Raw genomic sequence first — 23,508 nt, forward strand, 5'->3', positions numbered from 1 at the left:
AGAGTGGTATGGATAAAGATAAAACATTTGGGATGGGAGCAAGTGAAGTGCCAGGTCAGCCATGTTAGACAGCAATACTACCATATTCTCCCTGAGGCTGGATAATGGCATGCATTAAGGTGCCTGGGGACCCACAGTCTGGGCACTGGCCTTTATCAAGCACAGGGGCCAATAGAAAGAACCAGGATAGGACAGGGGGCAATCAGGCCAAGAGTATTTCTTAGGTGGAGAAATCATAAACTGATAAGGGACTTAAAACAGCTAATATTCTCCTTGGTGAGTCCTTCCAGTGAGATGTAGTTCAAGGTGAGAAACAGGTATAATCAGTTCAGAAAATATGCCAATGCTGTCTTCATGGATGTGATAATTGGGGTCCTTTGAGTCTGATAGTATACCTTTAGGAACAACTGGGGATTTTGGAAGGCAGAAGGTTGGAGTTGTTTTCCAGGCATGAATTCCCTGAAGGTATCTGCAAGGCTTTAAATTCTCTTGCCTACCAACTTGCTTTCCAAGGTCACTCACTGGTAGGTAGCTAGTGGGATTTACTGAGGTGAGTTTGCAGACCTCCATCAGAAAGGTCTTAAAAGTCATGTTTTTTTTTGAAAATGACTACTTCTGTGTTTAGATGTTACTGTGTGGAGAGGCAGGAGAAAACTAAGGGTAGAGGGTAAGAATAAAGAAAGTAGGGGCTTAGATAGCAATGCTGACAAAGGGTCACATGGATCTGGTCACAGTGTAGGGATTTATGGGGGACAAGGAAGTCCTGTTGCCTCACAAATTCCATCTATCTCACACCTGAATATCAATCCTTGTTTCATACCTTGACCTCTGCAGACTCTTCATGGGAAATGCAAAACCTTAGAATGAATATGCCAAAGAAGTATATCTCTCAGGTTTCATATGAATGTTTTAAAATCTCTGTCACTAAAGAGAGAAGGAATGCATGTTAAGATTGAGAGCTGAAAGAAGGTAAGCTGTGGGATTGCGGCTGTTTTCTGGCTAAGAGTTCTCTCTTTGCATCTTATCACAAAAATCACCTGGAATCTCCTATTTCCGTTACTGACTCAGTGAAGCCCAGGCCCAAAGTTTAACAGTGGTTTAGTCTACTGTGTTTATATAAAGGAGGTTGGCAGCTAGTTTCTTTATCTACAGATAGCATTAGTTTGGGGTTGGTAGATGCAAACTGCTACATTGAGAATGGATAAGCAATAAGGTCCTACTGTACAGCACAGGGAACTAAACCCAATCTCTTGAGATAGAATATGATGGAAGATAGTATGAAAAAAAGAATGAATACACACACACACACACACACACACACACACACACACATATATATATATATATATATATATATATATATATATATATATGACTAGGTCATCATGCTCTACAGCTGAAACTGAGACAACACTGTAAATTAACTGTAATTAATAAAAAAGAACAAAAAATTAAAGAAGTAACCAGATTTGAGAGCCACTTAGGGAGATAATCTGTACTTACTTTCTATGAAGTCTGATGAAGTCAGTCTTGGAACATCACTGACTGGAATATAACCACTTACCAATATGGACAAGGCAGGCTCACCACACTTTCATTGCTATAGGAAACTCTCCCAGACTTCAGGCAATATTACAAAGCCACAGTCATCAAGACAGTGTGGTACTGGTACCAAAACTGACATACGTACCAATGGAACAGAATAGAGAACCCAGAAATAAGCCCTGACACCTATGGTCAATTAATCTTTTACAAAGGAGGAAAGAATGGAAAAAGGACAGTCTTTTCAGCAATTGCTCTTGGGAACACTGGAGAGCCACATGTACATCAATGAAACTGGAACACATTCACACCATGCACAAAAATAAACTCAAAACAGCTGAAAGACTTAAGATAAGACACCATGAAATGCGTAGAAGAGAACATAGGCAAACATTCTCTGATATCAACCTTACAAATATTATCTCAGGTCAGCCTCCCAACACAACAGAAATAGAAGCAAAAATAAACCAATGAGATATAATCAAACAGACAAGCTTTTACACAGCAAAGGAAACCATAAAAAAATACAACTTAAAGAATGGGAGAAAATAATTACAAATGATGCAACTGACAAGGGTTTAATTTCTAAAACATACAACTTATACTACTCCAGAGCAAAAAAATCAACAACCCAATTGAAAATGGGCAAAATAGCTGAATAGACATTTCTCCAAAGAAGATATAAAGATGGCAAACAAGCACATGAAAAAATGCTCAACCTCACTGATTATTTGAGAAATGCAAATCAAAAGTACAATGAGATACCACCTCACATCATTCAGAATGGCCATCATTAATATGTCCACAAATTACAAATACTGGATAGTGTGTGCAGAATAGTAAACCCTCCTACACTGTTCTTGGGAATGTAAATTGGTACTACCACTCAGAAAACTAAATATAGAACTACCATATGACCCAGCAATACCATTCTGGGGTATATATCTGGACACAACTTTCTTTAAAAACGATACATGCACCTGTATGTTCATTGCAGCACCGTTCACAATAGCCAAGACATGGAAACAACCTAAATGTCCATCAACAGATGAATTCATTAAGGAGATGTGGTATATATACACTGTGGACTATTACTCAGCCATAAAAAGGACAAAATAATGCCATTTGCAGCAATGTGGATGGAACTGGAGACTCTCCTACTAAGTGAAATAAGTCAGAAGAGAAAGACAAATACCATATGCTGTCACATATCTGGAATCTAATATATGGCACAAATAAACCTTTCCACATAAAAGAAACTCGTGTACTTGGAGAACAGAATTATGGTCGCCAAGGGGGAGGGGAGGAAGTGGGATGGTCTGGGAATCTGTGGTTAATAGATGCAAACTCTTACCTTTGAAATGGATAAGCCATGAGATCCTGCTGTATAGCACAGGGAACTATATCTAGTCACTTCTGATGGAGGATAATGTGAGGAAAAAGAATGTATATATGTATGTGTGACTGTGTCATTTTGCTGTGCAGTAGAAAATTGAAAGAACACTGTAAACCAGCTATAATGGAAAAAATAATAATCATGTTAAAAATATCAAATAGGAGTTCCTGTCATGGTTCGTGGTTAATGAATCCAAGTAGGAACCATGAGGTTGTGGGTTTGAGCCCTGGCCTTGCTCAGTGGGTTAAGGATCCAGCATTGCCATGAGCTGTGGTGTAGGTTGCAGATGTGGCTCGGATCCCATGTTGCTGTGGCTCTGGCATAGGCTGGCAGTTACAGCTCTGATTAGACCCCTAGCCTGGGAACCTCCATATGCTGCAGTGCAGCCCTAGAAAAGGCAAACAAACAAACAAAAAAATACCAAATAAAAATTGATTGTACAAAAAAAGTCAACACGTTTCAACTGAACAGACCAATCACTAGAAATTGATTATGTAATAAAAGTACTCTCTACAATCAAAAGTCCAGAACCACATGGCTTCACAGGTGAATGCTATGAAACATACAAAGAATTTAAAACCATCCTTCTTAAACTTTTCCAAAAGTTCGTAGAAGAAGGAACACTCCCAAAGACATTTAATGAAGCCATCATCATCTTCATAATACCAAAGCCAGAGAAAGATACTACCAAAAAAAATTATATGCAAATATCTATGATGAAAATAGATGCAAAAATCCTCAAAAAAATTTTGGCCAACTGAATCCAACAACATATAAAAAAGATCATATGCCATGACCAATTGGGATTCATCCCATGTTCTCAAAGATGGTTCAACATACACAAATCTGTCAATGTCATACCCCACATTAACAAAGGAAAAGTAAAAAACTATTGGTCATCTCAATAGGTTCAGGAAAACAATTTGATAAAATCCATCATCCATTCATAATGAAAACTCTTACCAAAGTGGATATAGAGAGAACATACCTTAGCATAATAAAAGCCATTTATGACATACCCACAGCCAATATAATACTCAAGGGAGAGAAGCTGAAATCTCTCCCGCTAAAAAAAGATTGTTTTAAAATGTAATTTGTGGGTTATGCCTTCCCATGGTTCAAAAATACGGTAAAGGGGAGTTTCCATCATGGCTCAATGGTAACGAACCCAATTAGTATCCATGAGGATGCGGGTTTGATCCTTTGTCTTGCTCAGTGGGTTAAAGGATCTGGAGTTGCTGTGAGCTGTGGTGAAGGATGCAGATGCTGCTTTAATCCTGCATTGCTGTGGCTGTGGTGTAAGCCAGAAGCTGCAGCTCTGATTTGACCCCTAGCCAGGGAACTTCCATATGCCACAGGTATGGCCCTAAAAGTGAAAAAAAATACAATAAATTATCCAGTTTTATAGTCTCTCATTCATGTCTGACCTCCATCCACCCACTGCTTTGGGTATCCTTGCAGAAGTGTTTTCTTCTACCTCCATGTTTTCACATGGTGGCATATGACAACCCATATTCTACACTTTGCTTTTTCTGCTGATACTGAGTTATTAAGCTCTAGTATGCTATAAAAGCTGACATTTGTTCTGATTTGTTGAGGGTACTCACTGACAGACAGGGGTGCATGCCACTCCCATCTTTTGTGTTTGAATTAGTCCCTTATACCTCACTGATCTTGCATTTTGGAGAGCTTTTTATATCAATAAAAAGAGTGCTTCCTTAAACTTAAAAAAAAAAACTAGATGCAACTAAGTAAGTGAAACAGGAAAAGGCAAATACCATATGATGTCACTTATATGTGGAATCTAAAATATGGCACAAATGGATCTATCAATGAACTGAAACAGACTCACAGATATAGAGAACATACATCTGGTTGTAAAAGTGGAGGGATGTAGGGGAGGGATGGATTGGGATTTTGGTGTTAAATATAGAACAGATAAACAACAAAGTCCTATTGTATAGCACAGGGAAAAATATTCAATATCCTGTGATAAACCATAACGGAAAAGAAAATAAAAATGTATATATTTGTATAACTGAGTCACTTTGCTGTACAGGAGAAATTAATAAAACATTGTAATCAACTATACTTCAATAAAATAAATTTAAACAAAATAAAAAAGAAAATAAATGGACTTTGGCTAGCATATATGGATTTGTGTCAGATTTGAGAATAAACGTCCAAAGAGTGAGGAACGTTAAACTCTGTAGGAGGCTGTGAAATCATATTTTCTAGAGAGCTTTTTCTTAAAAGGCCAACACCCATTTCTCTTCTCTTACATAGAAAATCCAGGGGTAAACTCAAGGTGAGTAAGGGATTTCAAAGACTTTTCTGGCTTTGTTGTTGAAGATTCTATGAGACTTCTTGGATTAAAGAAGTAATGGACCACTAAGAAACCTGCACTGGAGTATAGTTGGCCTGGATAATCCCACTCTGGGACCAACTTGAGTGAAGGACTGAGGCAGGGAAAGGGAAAAGAGGAAACATCTTACCAGTTCAGAGATGAAAACTAGCACTCCTTGGTTTCTGGGGAACTAGGGAGAGAAACTTAAAAAAAGCTGAAAAAACAAAATAAAATACACACATATCAGAATGGCTGTTTTTAAGGGGGAAGGTGAGGAGTCTTGAGTGACTCATCCCTTTTAAGCTCCTTCCTTCCTTATTAAAATTTATTTATTTTTTCACTGTACAGATGGGGACGAAGTTACACATACATGTATACATAGTTTTTCGTCCCATTGTTGTGTTGTAAGGGTCTAGACATAGTTCTCAATGCTACACAGCAGGATCTCATTGTAAATCCATTCCAAGAGCAATAGTTTGCATCCATTAACTCTAAGCTCCTGATCCCTCCCATTCCCTCCCTCTCCCCCCAGGCAGCCACAAATCTATTCTCCAAGTTTATGATTTCCTTTTCTGTGGAAAGTTTCATTTATGCTGTAAATTAGATTCCAGATATGTGATATCATATAGTATCTGTCTTTCACTTTCTGACTTTGAAATTTCAGTCAGTATGAGAGTCTCTAGTTCCATCTATGTTGCTGCAAATGACATTATTTTGTTCTTTTTTATGGCTGAGTAGTATTCCATTGTGTATATATACCACTTCTCCTAAACCAATCATCTATTGATGGACATTAGGGTTGTTTCCATGTCTTGGCTATGGTGAATAGTGCTGCGATGAACATGCAGGTGCATGTGTCTTCTTCAAAGAAACATTTGTCTGGATATATATCCAAGAATGGGATTGCTGGGTCGTATGGAAGTTCCTTTTTTTTCCAAAGTGTTATCTGTTTATTTACTCTCACTAATATAGCAGAGTAGCAGAGACATGGAAAAATCAAAGATGTAGATAATTATTTTTCTTTTTATTTATTTATTTTTAAAAATTATTCAAATGAATTTATCACCTCTGTAGTTGTATAATGATCATAACAATCTGATTTCACAGGATTTCCATCCCACAACCCAAGCACATCCCCACACCCCCCCAAAACTGTCTCCTCCAGAGACCATAAGTTTTTCAATGTCTGTGAGTCAGCATCTGTTCTGCAAAGAAGTTCAGTCTGTCCTTTTGTCAGATTCCACATGTCAGTGAAAGCATTTGATGTGGGTGTCTCATTGTATGGCTGACTTCACTTAGCATGGTAATTTCTAGGTCCATCCATGTTGCTAAAAGTGCTGGTATTTCGTGCCTTTTAATGGCCGAGTCATATTCCATTGTGTATATGTACCACCTCTTCTTGATCCACTCCTCTGTCGATGGACATTTAGGTTGTTTCCATGTCTTGGCCATTGCAAATAGTGCTGCAGTGAACATCGGAGTACATGCGTCTTTGCGAGTCGTGGTTTTCCCTGGATAGACGCCCAGGAGTGGGATGGCTGGGTCAAATGGGAGTTCTATTTGTAGTTTTCTGAGGCATCTCCATACTGTTTTCCACAGTGGTTGCACCAATTGACATTCCCACCGACAGTGTACTAGTGTTCCTTTTTCTCCACACCCTCTCCAGCACTTCTTGTTTGTAGACTTTTGGATGATGGCCATTCTGGCTGGTGTAAAGTGGTACCTCATGGTGGTTTTGCTTTGCATTTCTCTAACAATGACTGATGTTGAACATCTTTTCATGTGATTTTGGCCATCTGTATGTCTTCTTTGGAGAATTGTCTGTTTAGATCTTCTGCCCATTTTTTGATGGGGTTGTTTCTTGTTTTTTGGTATGGAGCTACGGAAGGTGTTTATCAATTTTGGAGATTAATCCCTTGTCCATTGATTCATTTGCAAATATTTTCTCCCATTCTGTGGGTTGTCTTTTTGTTTTGTTTAGGGTTTCCTTTGCTGTGCGGAAACTTTTCAGTTTGATTAGGTCCCATTTGGTTATTTTTGTCTTTATTGTCGATACTCTAAGAGATGGATCTGAGATGTTGCTGTCATTTAGTCAGAGAGTGTTTGGCCTATGTTTTCCTCTAAGAGTTTTATAGTGTCTGGTCTTACACCTAGGTCTTTAATCCATTTTGAGTATATTTTTGTGTATGGTGTTAGGGAGTGTTCTAATTTCATTCTTTTCCATGTGGCTGTCCAGTTTTCCCAGCACCACTTATTGAACAAGCTGTCCTTTCTCCATTGTATACTTTTGCCTCCTCTGTCATAGATGAGTTGGCTGTAGGCGCGTGGGTTGAATTCTGGGCTTTCTATCCTGTTCCACTGATCTAGAGTTCTGTCTTTGTGCCAGTACCATATGGTTTTGATGATTGTTGCTTTGTAGTATAGTCTGAAGTCTGGAAGCCTGATGCCTCCAGCTCCATTTTTCTTTTTCCGGATGTCTTTGGCTGTTCCGGGTCTTTTGCACTTCCAAACAAACTCGAAAAGATTTTGTTTTAGTTCAGTGAAAAATGTCCGTGGTAATTTGATAGGGATTGCACTGAATCTGTAGATTGCCTTAGGTAGTATAGTCATTTTGATAATATTAACTCTTCAAATCCAAGAGCATGGTATGTCTTTCCATCTATTTGTGTCATCTTTGATGTCTTTCATCAGTGTCTTATAGTTTTCAGAGTACAGGTCCTTTGTCTCTTTAGGTAGGTTTCCTCCTAGGTATTTTATTCTTTTGGATGTGATGGTAAACGGGATTACTTCCCCAATTTCTCTGTCTGATCTTTCATTGTTAGTGTATAGAAATACTGTTGATTTTGGTGTATTAATTTTGTATCCTGTGATTTTGCCAAATTCATGGATGAGCTCTACAGTTCTCTGGTAGAGTCTTTAGGATTCTCTATGTATAGTATCATGTCGTCTGCAAATAGTGATAGTTAGACTTCTTCCTTTCCAATTTGGATTCATTTTATTTCTTTTACTTCTCTGCTTGCTGTGGCTAGGACTTCCAAAACTTTGTTGAAGAGTAGTGATGAGAGAGGACATCCTTGTCTTGTTCCTGATCTCAGCAGGAATTCTTTCAGCTTTTCACCATTGAGAATGTTTGCTGTGGGTTTGTCATATATGGCCTTTATCATGTTGAGGTAGGTTCCCGTTATGCCCACTTTCTGAAGGGTTTTTATCTGAAATGGGTGTTGGATTTTGTCAAAGGCTTTTTCTGCATCTATTGAGAGGATCATAGGGTTTTTATTCTTCAGTTTGTTAATGTGGTGTATCACACTGATGGATTGCAGATATTGAAGAACCCTTGCATTCCTGGGATAAATCCCACTTGATCATTGTGTACAATTCTTTTGATGTATTGTTGGATGCGGTTTGCTAGTATGTTGTTGAGGATATTTGCATTGATGTTCATCAGCGGGATTGGCCTGTATTTTCTTTTTTTGTGGTATCTTTGTCTGGTTTTGGTGTGAGGGTGATGGTGGCCTCACAGAATGAGTTTGGGAGTATCCCTTCCTCTGCAGTTTTTTTGAAAAAGGTTCAGAAGGAGAGGTGTTAGCTCTTCTCTAAATGTTTGATAGAATTTGCCTGTGAAGCCATCTGGTCCTGGACTTTTGTTTGTTGGAAGTTTTTAAATCACAGTTTCAATCTCAGTTCTTGTGATTGGTCCATTTGTCTTTTCTATTTCATCTTGGTTTAGTCTTGGAAGATTGTACTTTTCTAAGAATGTGTCCATTTCTTCTAGGTTTTCCATTTTATTGGCGTATAGTTGCATATAGTAGTCTCTCATGAGACTTTGTATTTCTGTGATGTCCGTTGTTACTTCTCCTTTTTCATTTTTAATTTTATTGATTTGAGTCCTCTTTCTTTTTGTCTTGATAAGTCTGGCTAAGGGTTTATCAGTTTTGTTGCTCTTTTCAAAGAACCAGCTTTTCGTTTCATTGATCTTTTCTATGGTTTTCTTTGTTTCTATTTCATTGATTTCTGCTCTGATCTTTATGATTTCTTTCCTTCTACTAACTTTAGGTCTTGTCTGTTCTTCTCTCTCAAGCTGCTTTAGATGTAAAGTTAGCTTGTTTATTTGAGCTTTTTCTTGTTTCCTGAGGTGGGCTTGTATTGCTCTAAACTTTCCTCTTAGAATGGCTTTTGCTGCATCCCATAGCTTTTGGAATGTCATATCTTTGTTGTCATTTGCTGCTAGGTATTTTTTAATTTCCTCTTTGATATCTTCAGTGATCCATTGGTTGTTTAGTAGCATGTTGTTCAGTCTCCACGTGTTTGTGTTTTTTGCAGTTTTTTTCTTGTTATTGATTTCCACTCGTATAGCACTGTGGTTGGCAAAGATGCTTGATAAGATTTCAATTTTCCTAACGTTACCGGGGTTGGATTTGTATCCTAGGATGTGGTCAATCTTAGAGAATGTTCCATGTGCACTTGAGAAGAATGTGTATTCTGTTGCTTTTAGATGGAATGTCCTATAAATATCTATTAAGTCCATCTGGTTTAATGCATCATTCAGGGCCTGTGTTTCCTTATTGATTTTGTGTCTGGTTGATCTGTCCATTGCTGTAAGTGGGGTGTTCAAGTCCCCCACTATGATTGGGTTAGTGTCGATTTGTCCTTTTAAGTTTGTTAGCAGCTGCCTCATATATTGTGGTGAAGCTATGTTGGGTGCGTAGGTATGTAAAATTGTTATATCTTCTTCTTGGATTGGTCCTTTGGTCATTAGGTAGTGACCTTCTTTGTCCCTTAAAATATTCTTCATTTTAAACTGCAAACCAAAAATCTACAATTGATACACAAATGAAGTATAATCACCTCAAATACAACACTCAAGATAGTTATCAAACCAGAAGATGAGAGAATAAGAGACAAAGGAAAGAAAAAAGAGCAACAAATACAAATCCAAAGCAATTAACAAGATGGCAATAAGAACATGCATATCAATAATTACCTTAAATGATAATGTACTAAACGCCTCAACCAAAAGACATAGACTGGCTGAATGGATAGAAAGGTAAGACCCATATATGCTGTCTTCAAGAGACCCACTTCATTTCTAGGGACATATACAAATTGAAAGTGAGACGATGGAAGAAAATATTCCATACAAATGGAGATCAAAAGAAAGCTAGAGTCACAACAGTCATATAAGACAAAATAGACTTTAAAATGAAGAAATAGACTTTTAAGTCAGGTGATCTATTTGCTTCCAGAACTTGGAATTTTAACTAGCAAAGCCTAAGGGTGCAATAAATAAGAAAAAAATGTTGAAAACTCTGTGGTAAAATGATAAAAAGTAGAAAAGAAATGCTATTATAAACACTAAGTGGGTAGTTACCTACAGTGGAGAAGGATCTGATGAAAACAGGGCGGGATATATGAAGGGAACCCATCCCTGAGTTGTGGCATTATTCTATTTCTTGATCTACTAGTGGTTACAGTGTTTTACTTCATAATAATTAATTACTACATGTTACTTTTGAGTTTTATGTTCTTTTATGTGTTATAATTTAATTTTTAATTTAAAAATCTCCTATGAATAGTACTACTTCCAACATCCATTTTCTTGTCATGCTTCTTGCTTATTGTCCTGAAGGCCAATTTTTGGTCTCCTTAGGCCTGGGGTCAGCTTCTGAGGTAAACCTCAGAGCAAGAAGATGTCTAGAATGGTTTTGTTCCCTCAGAGACATCTAGTACAAGTCCCTGGGCCAGTCAAAGATAAGAGTTGAGTAGTAGCTTGTCTTCCAGCAAACTACTTCCTCAGTCAAGCAGCAGGATCAGTCACTGACGACAGGGGCCACCACAGGAGTGGGGCTCTTTGGAAGAGAAAGTGATCATGGGAATTTCTGAGGGCTACAGCTACACTTTCTGAGCCATGGAATAATTCTTGGGTGACTGGAAACTCTCTGTTTAATGGGAGAGTGTAGCACCAAGGAAGTATTTTGATTTTTCTTCACTCTCTTCATCACACTCTTCCACAAAAGCATTTGACCTTCACCCAGTTTATACCCTGTTCAACAAACAAAATGCCTTAGAAGCATGGAATAGCAGAGATAGAAGGAATCTTTAATTTTGACTATGTTTCTTATTTTAAAAGAAAAAATCATTTATTTAAGCAAAGTTATGTGAGGAAACCCAATATAGTAAATGTGGAAAACATACCTTCTTGTTTATTTTCCCATTATGGCCTCCACATTCTCAGAAGACCCTCCTGGGAACAACAAAATATATTTTGAAATCCATTGTTCTAATACATCCCTCACCTCCTAATGTCACATAGGGAAATATACCTGGAGAGTGGAAGGAACTTGCCTGAGATCACACAGGATATCAATGGCAGAACTGAGACTAGAACCAAGAGTAGCATTGGGAGTACCACCACCCCCTTCCCAGAAGAAGGAAACTATGGCAATTCCTAGAAACACAATAGAACAGCAATATATTTTTAAGAAATATGTACTGTTAAAAATAATAAGTGATTCTACTTGACCCTGAAAATATAGAAGAACTGTAAATTTTTCAAAATGATGAAAGGGATTATACTTAACCAGTGAGATGAAAAAAACAAACAACTGAAAACTATAAAACATTGATAGGATTCCCCGTTGTGGCGTAGTGGTTAACAAATCCGACTAGGAACCATGAGGTTGTGGGTTCGGTCCCTGCCCTTGCTCAGTGGGTTAAGGATCCGACATTGCCATGAGCTGTGGTGTAGCTTGCAGACGCAGCTCGGATCCTGCATTGCTGTGGCTCTGGCGTAGGCCGGTGGCTACAGCTCCGATTCGACCCCTAGCCTGGGAACCTCCATATGCCGTGGGAGCAGCCCAAAGAAATAGCAAAAAGACAAAAAAAAAGCATTGATAAAAGAAAGCAAAGAAGACACAAATAAATGGAAAGAATCCCACATTCATTGATTAGAAATTTCTACATGATTTTAATTTTTTTCCATTATAGTTAGTTTACAGTGGTCTGTCAATTTTTTATTGTACAGCAAAGTGACCCAGTCACATACACATATATGGATTCTTTTTCTCACCTTATCCTCCTCATGCTCCATAGCAAGTGACCAGATATAGTTCCAGTTGATTAGAAAAGTTAATATTAAGATATAAGCATTACTGAAAGCAATCTACAGATTCAATGTAATCCTTATCAAAATCCCAAAAATTTTTTTAAGAAATAGAAAGTCCTTAAAAAATTCACATATAATCTCAAGGGACCCAAAATAGCTAAAACAATATTGAAAAAGAAAAACAAAATTTGTGAATAGTGCTGCAATGAACTTGCAGATGCATGTATATTTTTAAGTAAAGTTTTGTCCAGATATATATGTGTAACTGGGTCATTAAAAAAAAAAGTTGTATTGGGGAAATAACAATAAAAAAATTTAAAAAAGAAAAACAAAATTTGAGGATTCACACTTAGCAATTTCAAAACTTAGAACAAAGTTACAGTAGTCAAACAATGTGGGACCGATATAATGTAATGTTATAAAGATAGATACTGCTATAAAGAGAGTATAGAAGTTAACCTATGTATTGTCAATCATGGGCTTTTGATAAGGCTGCCAAGAACATTCAATGGTGAAAAAATGTTTTAACAAGTTGTGCTGATATCCACATGCAAAAAATGAAACTGCAATTCAACAACAAAACAAACTGATTAAAAATGGACAAAAATAGGAGTTCCCATCATGGCACAGAGGAAACGAATCCAACTAGGAACCATGAGGTTGCAGGTTCAATCCCTGGCCCTTGCTCAGTGGGTTAAGATCCAGCAATGCCGTGAGCTGTGGTGTAGATCTCAAACGTGGATTAGATCTGATGTTGCTGTGGCTGTGGCCAGCAGCTATAGCTCCGATTAGACCCCTAGACTGGGAACCTCCATATGCCATGGGTGTGGCCCTTAATAAAAAAAAAAGAAAAGAAAAAAATGGAAAAAAATAAACCAATGTGACCTAGTTAAACTCAAAAGCTTTTGCACAGCAAAGGAAACAATTAAAAAAAGAGAGAGAAAAAAAACCACACAGAAAGAGAGAAAATCTTTGCAAATGACAAGGGTCTAACCATGAAAATATGCAAACAACTCATAAAACTCAACAACAAATAAATGGGCAGAAGAATTAAATAGACATTTCTCTGACAAAGACATATGGATGGCCAATAGGCACATGAAAAGATGTTCAATGTCACAAGTTATTAGAAAAATGCAAATCAAAACTACAATGAAATACAATCTCACACAGATAAGAATAGCCATCATTAATAAGTCTACACTTAGACTAAATAATTAATACTAGAGAGGGTGTGGAGAAAAGGGAACCATCCTAAATTATTAGTGGGAATGTAAATTGGTACAACCACTGTGGAAAACAGTACAGAGGTTCCTCAGAAAACTAAATATAGAACTAACGTATGATCCAGCAATCCCACCTCTGGGCATATATCTGGACAGAACTATAATTCAAAAAGGTACATGCACCCATATATTCACAATAGCCAAGACATGGAAAACATCTAAATGTCCAATGACAGATGAATGTATTAAGAAGTTGTGGTTCATATATGCAAATGAATACTACTTGGCCATAAAAAGAACCAAGTAAAGTCATGTGTAGCAATATGGATACAACTACAGATTCTCATACTATGTGAAGTTAAATCAGGAAGAGAAAGACAAATCCTGTATGATATCACTTATATGTGGAACCTGAAATATGGGACAAATGAACCTATATACAAAACAGAAACAGGTCCCAGATATAGAGAACAGACTTGTGTTTGAAAAGGGGGTTGGGAGAGGAAGTGGAATGGATGGGGAATATGGGGTTCATAGATGCAAACTATTACATTTAGAATGTATAAGCAATGGGGTCCTACTGTATAGCACAAAGAACTATATCCAGTCTCTTTGGATGGAGCATGATAGAAGATAATATGAGAAAAAGAATGTGTATATATGCATGACTGAGTCACCACGCTCTATAACAGAAATTGTCACAACACTCTAAATCAACTACAATTTTAAAAAAATCAAAAAATTAAAAACCATAAAACTGACAAAGGACTTGAATAAACATTTCTCCAAAGAAGATATGTAAATAGCCAATAAACACATGAAAATGTGCTCAACATCACTAATCATTAGGGAATGCAAATCAAAATCATAATGATATATATACCTTTTCATACCCATTAGTTGTGATTCTTTTCTTTTCTTTTTAGGTCCACACCTGCAGGATATGCAAGTTCCCAGGCTGGGGATCGAATCCAAGCTGCAGCTGCCAGCCTACACCAAAGGCACAGCAACACAGGATCTGAGACATGTCTGCGACCTACACCACAGCTCAGAGCAAGGCAGGATCCTTTACCCACTGAGCAGGTTAAAGATCAAACCCACATCCTCATGGATACTAGTCAGGTTTGTAATGTGCCCAGACACAATGGGAACTCCTCAGTGTGATTATTTTAAAAAATCAGAATATCAGGAGTGTTGATGATGATGTGAAGAAATTGGAACTCTTATGTATTGCTGGTGGGAATGCGGAATTTTGCACCTTCTGTGGAAAACAGTATGGTAATTCTTCAAAAAAAGTTAACATAGAATTATCATACTATCCAGCAATTCCATTTCTGGATGTATACCCAGAGGAAAAGAAAGCAGAGAGTCCCACAGATATTTATACACCATTGTTCATAGTAGTATTATTTGCCATAGCTAAAAGGTGAAAGCAACTCAGCTGTCCATCAAAGGATGAATTAATGAACAGAATGTGGTACATAAATATAATTTAATATGATTTAACCATAAAAAAGAATGAAATTCTGACAAATGGCACAAGAAGGGCGAACTCTGAAGACATTATGTTTAGTGAAATAAATCAGTCACAAAAGAAAAATTATTTCATACTTTCACTGATATGAGGTATCTAGAGGAGTCAAATTTATGGAGATAGAAAGATGAATAATGGTTGTCAGGGCTTGGGAGAGAGAATAATGGGGAGTTATTATTTAATGGGTATAGAGTTTCAGTTTGGGATGGTAAAAAAATTCTGGAGATAGATGGTGGTGGTAATTTTGTAGTAATGTAGATGTACTTAACACCACTGAGCTATACACTAAAAAAATGGTTAAAATGGTAAATTTTATGTTCTTTTTTATTTTACCAAAGATTACAAAAGAGAGGTAAGTACTTTAGGGAAGGGGAGAAGTCACCAGAGTCTCAAGTTTTGAAGAAACAAACCCATTCTGGAAAACTGAAACAAATCATGGCAATGGAGAGTAGTACAGGTGGCCCACCTCAATATTTTAGCTCTGTTTATTTAGTTATTTTAGTTTATCATTGGAACCTATTGCTCTCTCTTGCCTCCCTCAGTGGTTTTCATGCTGTGCTCATCAGAACCTGAAGATTTTCATGGAGGTCTCACAATCAATAAAAGAGTAAAACTTTAAGTAGTTTAAAGAATCCATTTATTTATTTTGGTTGTGTTATCTATTACAGTTTGGTTAAGTGTTCATTAAAAAAATACAAGTAGATCAGTGCTAAAAATTTGGAAACCAAAACCAATGCCTATCACCACATGATCCACATCATAATGTCATTTCATAAACTTGTTTTGTGGGAGCTATAAATGCCCTCAGACATATTTTAATTTTTACAACTCAGTTTTAATTAAATGATATAAGACATGAATAAGGCCTGTTACATTGAAGGTATTCAGGAAATGTTTAGGAAATTGCTGAATAATGATTTATTTCATTTTCTTTAATGAGTGTTCTTCCTCAAATAGATCTCAAGCTAGCTGAAAAGAGAGGATAAGGCCATTTAAAATATATTGTAAAATATATGAGATATAAATGTTATTTTTAAAACAAAGTATTTTACCCCAAGTTGCAGTCAATGAATACGCCTATAATAAATATTGTGTATACTGCATTCTTTCATTATTTCAATTAGGGAATTTTTATGGAACACCTACTCTGCTATGTGCACTGTCCTATGTGCTGAGCATGTAAGGCAGATAATCCTTGCCCTCAGGTAGCTTTTGCCATTTGAGGGAAGTATATAAGAAATAAGATCATGATTGTTTATTATTATATATACTAAGTTAGGAGATAGGAGGAAAGCACAGGGTATAAGAACCCAAAGAAATGTTATGCTAATTATGACTTCCTAGAGAAAGTGTTGGTTAAGCTGAAACCAGAGGACAGGAAGAATTAGCTGGGTGTTGGGTGAGGAGATGTTTTGGGTGGAAGTAATTGAAAAATATCCAAGGCAAAATAAACACATTCAGAGACCCAGAGGTAAATGAAGTTGATATGCTTATGGCACAGTTCAATATGAATGACACCAAGGTAAGAGAATATTTTGAGAAGGGAGAGAATAACATGTTAATTGCTGAAGAAATATCAAATAATGTTATTGAAAGGTCTCCACTGAATTCAGAAAAAATTAAGTCCTTGATCACCTTGGTGACAGCAGTTGTAGTAGCATATTAGGAGCAGAAGCCTGAGTAGAATGGATTGAGAAGTGAATGGCAGATAATGTGAAAACAAGAAGTGTAGAGGCCTCCTTTGGGAAGTTTGCTTTGGAAGAATATATGAGGTGGTAGCTGAAGAGAGACATGAAATTAAGGCATTTTTTAAAAGATATTAGAGACTTGAGTATATTCAGAGGCTGGAAGAAAAAGATTTGGTAGGGGAAGGGTTGGAAATGCAGACAAAAGGAAGAGGGCATGATTGCTGGAGGGAAGTTTATGAGAAGGTGTGAGGAATTAAGTTCTAGATACCATGTGGAAAGTTCAACCCTAGATGGAAAGAAAGGCTCATTTTCCATGGTGATCAGGAAGTTGGGGAGACAATATAAGTATTCATGGAGTTGTAGGAATGTTTAGTAGCAGAACATTTTCATCTGATAGTTACTATTTCTTTTATGAGATAGGAAGAAAGGTCATATGTTGGGGGTAGGAAGAGAAGTAGGTTTACCAGTTTAAGGGAAATGAAGAAGTTTTTAAACAGAGGTTGTGACCATTTAAATTTAAGACATACAAAGCATCAGACAGAATGGCAAGTAAATTAGAAAAATAAATAATTGTACTTTGAGAGTTAAACATACTCCTCTCAGAAACTTCTAAATTAAGCAGACCAAAATATAATGCAAATCATATATCTGATAAAGAATATTCATATCCAGAATATATAAGGAGAACTTATAAATCAAGAATAAAAAGACAAATATCCCAGGCAAAAATGGACAATGGATTTGAATATATATATATATATATCCAATAGGCACTTATAAAAATCCTCAACATCTCAATATAATTAACTGCCAGGGAAATGATAATCAGTAGTACAGGAATTTCCCAGTGACTCAGCAAGTTAAGGATCCAGCATTGTCACTGCTGTGGTGTGGTTTGATCCCTGGTCTGGAAATTTCTGCATGCTGTGGGTGCAGCCAAAAAAACAAACCGAAGTACAGTTACAATAAAAAACAATAACAACTGTTGGCAAGGATGTTGAGAAACTGGAACTCTCACACACTGCTGGTAGAAATATAGAATGGTGTAGCCACTTTGTAAAACAGCCTAGCAGTTTTGTGAAAAAGTTAATGTACCATATGCCTCATCAATTCCACCCCTAGATATATACCTAAGAGAAATGAAAACATATATTCACACAAAAATTTTACATGAACGTTCATAACAGCCCCAAAGGAGAAACAACCCAAATGCCTATCAGCTGATCAATCAATAAATAAAATGTGATATATCCATATAGGACTATTATTTGGCCATAAAAAAAGAATGAAGTACTGCCTATGCTACAACATTGATGAACCTTATGGTGAATGAAAGATGTTTGTCATAAAAGATTCCATTTATATAAAATGTCCAAAATAGGTAAATCTATAGAGACAGAAAGTAGATTAGTGGTTGCCTAAGATTGAGGGGAATGGGAGAAATGTGAAATGACGGCTAATGTGCATGAGATTTCTTCTATGGTGATGAAAGTATTTTAAAATTCAGTAGTGGTATGATGTATATACAAATCTGAATATATTACAAACTACTGAATTTTACACTTTAAAATAGTGGATTTTAAGGTATACTCGTTAATTGTATGGTTTGTGTGTTAATTATATATTAATAAAGCTGTTCTAAAAGTAAATAAATAAGAATCAGAGCTATTAAGGCATGAACTGTGTGATTATTAAGCTTATATTCTACATCCTACAAATAAAGAATACACTTTGTTTTTGAGCACACCTAGACTATTGATTAAAAACACACAACTTATTAAGCTATAAAATGATCCTCAATATATTTGAATGAATCAATAAAATGTAACATATATGCTGTCAATATGCAATCAAATTTTTAAAATTACGAAAAATTACAAGAAAATCTCATGTGTATGGAAACGGTTCAAAAGTAAATTAAAATGATATTTAGAATTGAATAAAAACAACAGCCAACAAAACTACATTTATTGGCAAAACTTTTGCCAGACCTAGGAATATCCATTCCTAGCACCATGGGACAAACTGGTCAAGAAATGCCTCCCAAAACTATGGTTGAATTTATGACCATGAGGAAACATTGTGAACTGAAGTTTGGCACTTGCCATCAGCCTCTACATGAGCCAAAACATGAGCCACTGCAGCTGCCGACCCGCAGCATCCCCTGAGCAGAACTCAGCATGGAGATCAGAAGTGAGGCACTCTGTGCTCTGGAAAAACTGAAAGAACAGGGTTTTAGTTAGATTTCAGGTAAGGATTTTTATATACCCAAATTCTTGCATCTTCTCATATCTAGACAAACTAAAATCATTAATAGTGGCGTCTGCATTGGCCATTAGAGTAGTTGTGGTTCAGATATCCAAGGAAATACTAGGAAATATTATGGAAGTAATTTTAGGCAAGTCTTTGTATTGCTAAGAGGTTTAAGGTTTATGTGCCTTGTCAAAGTAACATCAGCTGGCAGCTGCAACATTACATTTTTAAGGTATTCATTCTCTTATAACAGGCGACAACATGTATAAGGAACAATAGCTCCTGTTATTTATGACTTAATACCATATCAAACATTAAAACCCATTTAAATAAAACTACACTCCTCCTTCAACAGTACCGGTATCAACCTAAATTCCAAACCTCTGTTTAGTCTTATTTTTCTTTCCTTCCCAATCTCTATAGTAGGAACCTACCATGTCCAGCCACCAAGCACTCATAGCCCCTATCCAGCAGGAATTTGATACAGAAGAGAAGATCTTTGCCCCTATCCCATATAAAAAAAGGCTGGAAAAATAGGTTCCAAGGAGAATGGAGACAGATTCCCATCCACTGAATGTGACTGTTCAACTTGGAGATCTGCTGTGGACATGGTCTGCAGAATTGGATTGATCCATAGAAACCAGATGAATGCTCTTCAATCAAAATTTACTAGAACTATTCTTATGTAACAAATAAATAAAAAAGAGGGAGATGTTGGAGACCATTGAAACTGCTGAATGATGCAGTAAACAAATTTGGTGCACATTCAAAAGAACAACCACTAAGAGATAGCTTTATCATTAACTGCACCTGATTTTGCTCATTAAGCTATGTCATCTTCCCTAATAAAAGGCATGTGGGCTAAAACCTAGGCACTTTTGTTCTGTGGAACAGAGTGCCTCCTAGTCCCCCAATTTCTAGATGTAAAAAAAAAACAAAAAATAAAAAAACCCAACAAAACTACATTTAAAGATTTGTGGGACACAAATAAAATATTAGTAAGTTATAGCTTTAAATACATTTCTCAGGAAATAAGAAAAGTTAAAAACAAAATCCCTTATTACAGTTTACATTTGTATTTCTTAGAATGGCAATGACAGTGGAATATATGTTGTTTTAAAAATAAGTTATCTTCAAATAAAAGCTGAACTATGATAACTTTTCTTTTTAGTTATCAATATACTAAATTTATTATATTATCACCTTAATCTGAAGTTTTTAAAGAATGCTACATGGGATTTCTTTAAAATTTATATCATTGAAAAAAAAATCTGAAACAATGACTGCCCTAGATGACCTAATCTTTCTACACAAGAAATTGCCTCCCCCAAAAAAGGAACAGACAAAACCCAGTAAATATGCAAAACAATAGATACAAGTAGAGAGAAAAGAAACAGAGTAAAATACAATTTAAAAATAAAGAAAATCAACAAAATCAAAACTTTGTGCTTTGATAAATTTTTTATTTTTCTTTTCTTTTCTATTTTTTTAGGGCCACACCTGCAGCATATGGAAGTTTCCAGGCTAGAGGTCAAATAAAAGCTGCAGCTGCTGGTCTACACCATGGGGGATTCAATCCACTTCTGCACAGCAGCTTGTTGCAACGCTGGATCCTTAACCCACTGAGTGAGGCCAGGAATTGAACCCTTATCCTCATGGATCCTAGTCAGGTTCTTATCCCACTGAGCCACAACAGGAACTCCCAAAAAATCATTTTGAAGATAGTACCTTTAACATGACTGATCCAGGAAAAAAAAAGATAAATGCAAATAAAGAAAATACAAAGAAAAAGGGGATAACTACTGAAAATATTAGAAATTGAAAAAGATTCATTATGAACAGTGTGCTGGTAAATTCAAAAATATGGATACATTTTTAGTAAAATATAACATGCCACAAATGATGAAGAAAATATATAAAAAAATTAGACCAATAATATTAAAGATATTGAAATGGGTAGTCAAGTATCTTCCTCCACACCTGCTGCCACCCCAACCACCTACAGTATTAGGATACTGTAGAGTTCTTGACAGTTAGAGGTACAGTCCAATAACGTTTAAGAAGCAGTTAATTCCAATCATACACAGATTGTTACAGAAAAAAGAAAGAGTTGAAGCTTCCAAGATCTCTTACAAGGATCCAGTGATTTTGATTTTTTTTTATTTTCCCACTGTACAGCAATGGGATCAAGTTATCCTTACATGTATACATTACAATTACATTTTTCCCCCAGCCTTTCTTCTGTTGCAACATGAGTATCTAGACAAAGTTCTCAATGCTGCTCAGCAGGATCTCCTTGGAAATCTATTCTAAGTTATGTCTGATAAGCCCAAGCTCCCCATCCCTCCCACTCCCTCCCTCTCCCATCAGGCAGCCACAAGTCTTTTCTCCAAGGCCATGATTTTCTTTTCTGTGGAGATGTTCATTTGTGCTGGATATTAGATTCCAGTTATAAGTGATATCATATGGTATTTGTCTTTGTCTTTCTGGCTCATTTCACTCAGGATGAGAGTCTCTAGTTCCATCCATGTTGCTGCAAATGGCATTATGTCGTTCTTTTTTATGGCTGAGTAGTATTCCATTGTGTATCTATACCACCTCTTCCGAATCCAATCATCTGTTGATGGATATTGGGGTTGTTTCCATGTCCTGGCTATTGTGAATAGTTCTACAATGAACATGTGGGTGCATGTGTCTCTTTTAAGTAGAGTCTTGTCCGGATAGATGCCCAAGAGTGGGATTGCAGGGTCATATGGAAGTTCTACGTATAGATTTCTAAGGTATCTCCAAACTGTTCCCCATAGTGGCTGTACCAGTTTATATTCCCACCAGCAGTGCAGGAGGCTTCCCTTTTCTCCACAGCCCCTCCAGCACTTGTTATTTGTGGATTTATTAATGATAGCCATTCTGACTGGTGTGAGGTGGTATCTCATGGAAGTTCTGATGTGCATTTCTCTTATACTCAGCAATGTTGAACATTTTTTCATGTGTTTGCTGGCCATCTGTATATCTTCCTTGGAGAAATGTCTATTCAGGTCTTTTGCCCATTTTTCCATTGATTGATTGGCTTTTTTGCTGTTGGGTTGTATACGTTATTTATATATTCTTGCTGTTGGGTTGTATACGTTGTTTATATATTCTAGGCTTATATATAAGCCCTTGTCGGTTGCATCATTTGAAACTATTTTCTCCCATTCTGTAAGTTGTCTTTTTGTTTTCTTTTGGGTTTCCTTTGCTGTGCAAAAGCTTTTCAGTTTGATGAGGTCCCATGGGTTTATTTTTGCTCTAATTTCTATTGCTTTGGGAGACTGACCTGAGTACATATTCATGAGGTTGATGTCTGAGAGTGTTTTGCCTATGTTTTCTTCTAGGAGTTTGATGGTGTCCTGTGGTATATTTAAGTCTTTCAGCCATTTGGAGTGTATTTTTGTGCATGGTGTGAGGGTGTGTTCTAGTTTCATTGCTTTGCATGCAGCTATCCAGGTTTCCCAGCAATGCTTGCTGAATAGACTTTCTTTTTCCCATTTTATGTTCTTGCCTCCCTTGTCAAAGATTAATCAGAGAACAAAAGAAGAAAAGAAAGTTCTAATTTCATATTACTTGGAAACATATAAGCAAATATCCTAAACAACATGTTTATTAACCAAATCCCATAATCAAGTAAGATTTATCCCTGGAATACAAAGATAGTTTAATATCTGAAAACATATCAATATATTACACCATATTAATGGAATAAAAACATATCATAATCATAATGCAGAATAAAACATTTAAGATATTTTTGCTACCTGTGTATGATTTTTAAAAAGTACTTAGCAAATCGGAGTTCCCATTGTGGCTCAGCAGATTAAGGATCTGACATAGTCTCATGAGGATGGAGAACTTCCTTTACCAGCCATCAAAACATACTAGAAATTACAGTAACATAAATAGTGTAGTATTAGCTCAAGAGCATACAGATAGACCAATAGGGCAGAAGAGAGAGCTTAGGAGTAGATTTGTGTATAAGTGGAAACCTTGTATGTGAAAAACGCCACAACACAAAGAAATGGGGAGAGACTGGATTATATAGTAGATAATGTTGGAAAAACTGGCTCACTATATTAAGAAAAATAAAACTGAAACCCTAGCTAATGCTACATACAAGAACAGACACTAAGTGCATTAAACATCTAATTAAAGATAAAACTTGTAAAACAAATAAAAACCTGTAAATTTAATAAAATATTAGGAGGATTTTTTGTGACCCAGAGGCAAAAAAAAAATGACTTCCTAAATATAATCACAACAGCATAAACCAAAAGATATACATGTTGATGAGTTTGATAAAATAAAATTAATATTTCATGGTCAGAGGAAACTATAAATTCTTTGAGGGCTGGACTTTTGTCTATCTTGTTCAATGCTGTTTTGCTAG

Source organism: Phacochoerus africanus, chromosome X (assembly GCF_016906955.1).
Source record: "Phacochoerus africanus isolate WHEZ1 chromosome X, ROS_Pafr_v1, whole genome shotgun sequence".
NCBI classification, from domain to species: Eukaryota; Metazoa; Chordata; class Mammalia; order Artiodactyla; family Suidae; genus Phacochoerus; species Phacochoerus africanus.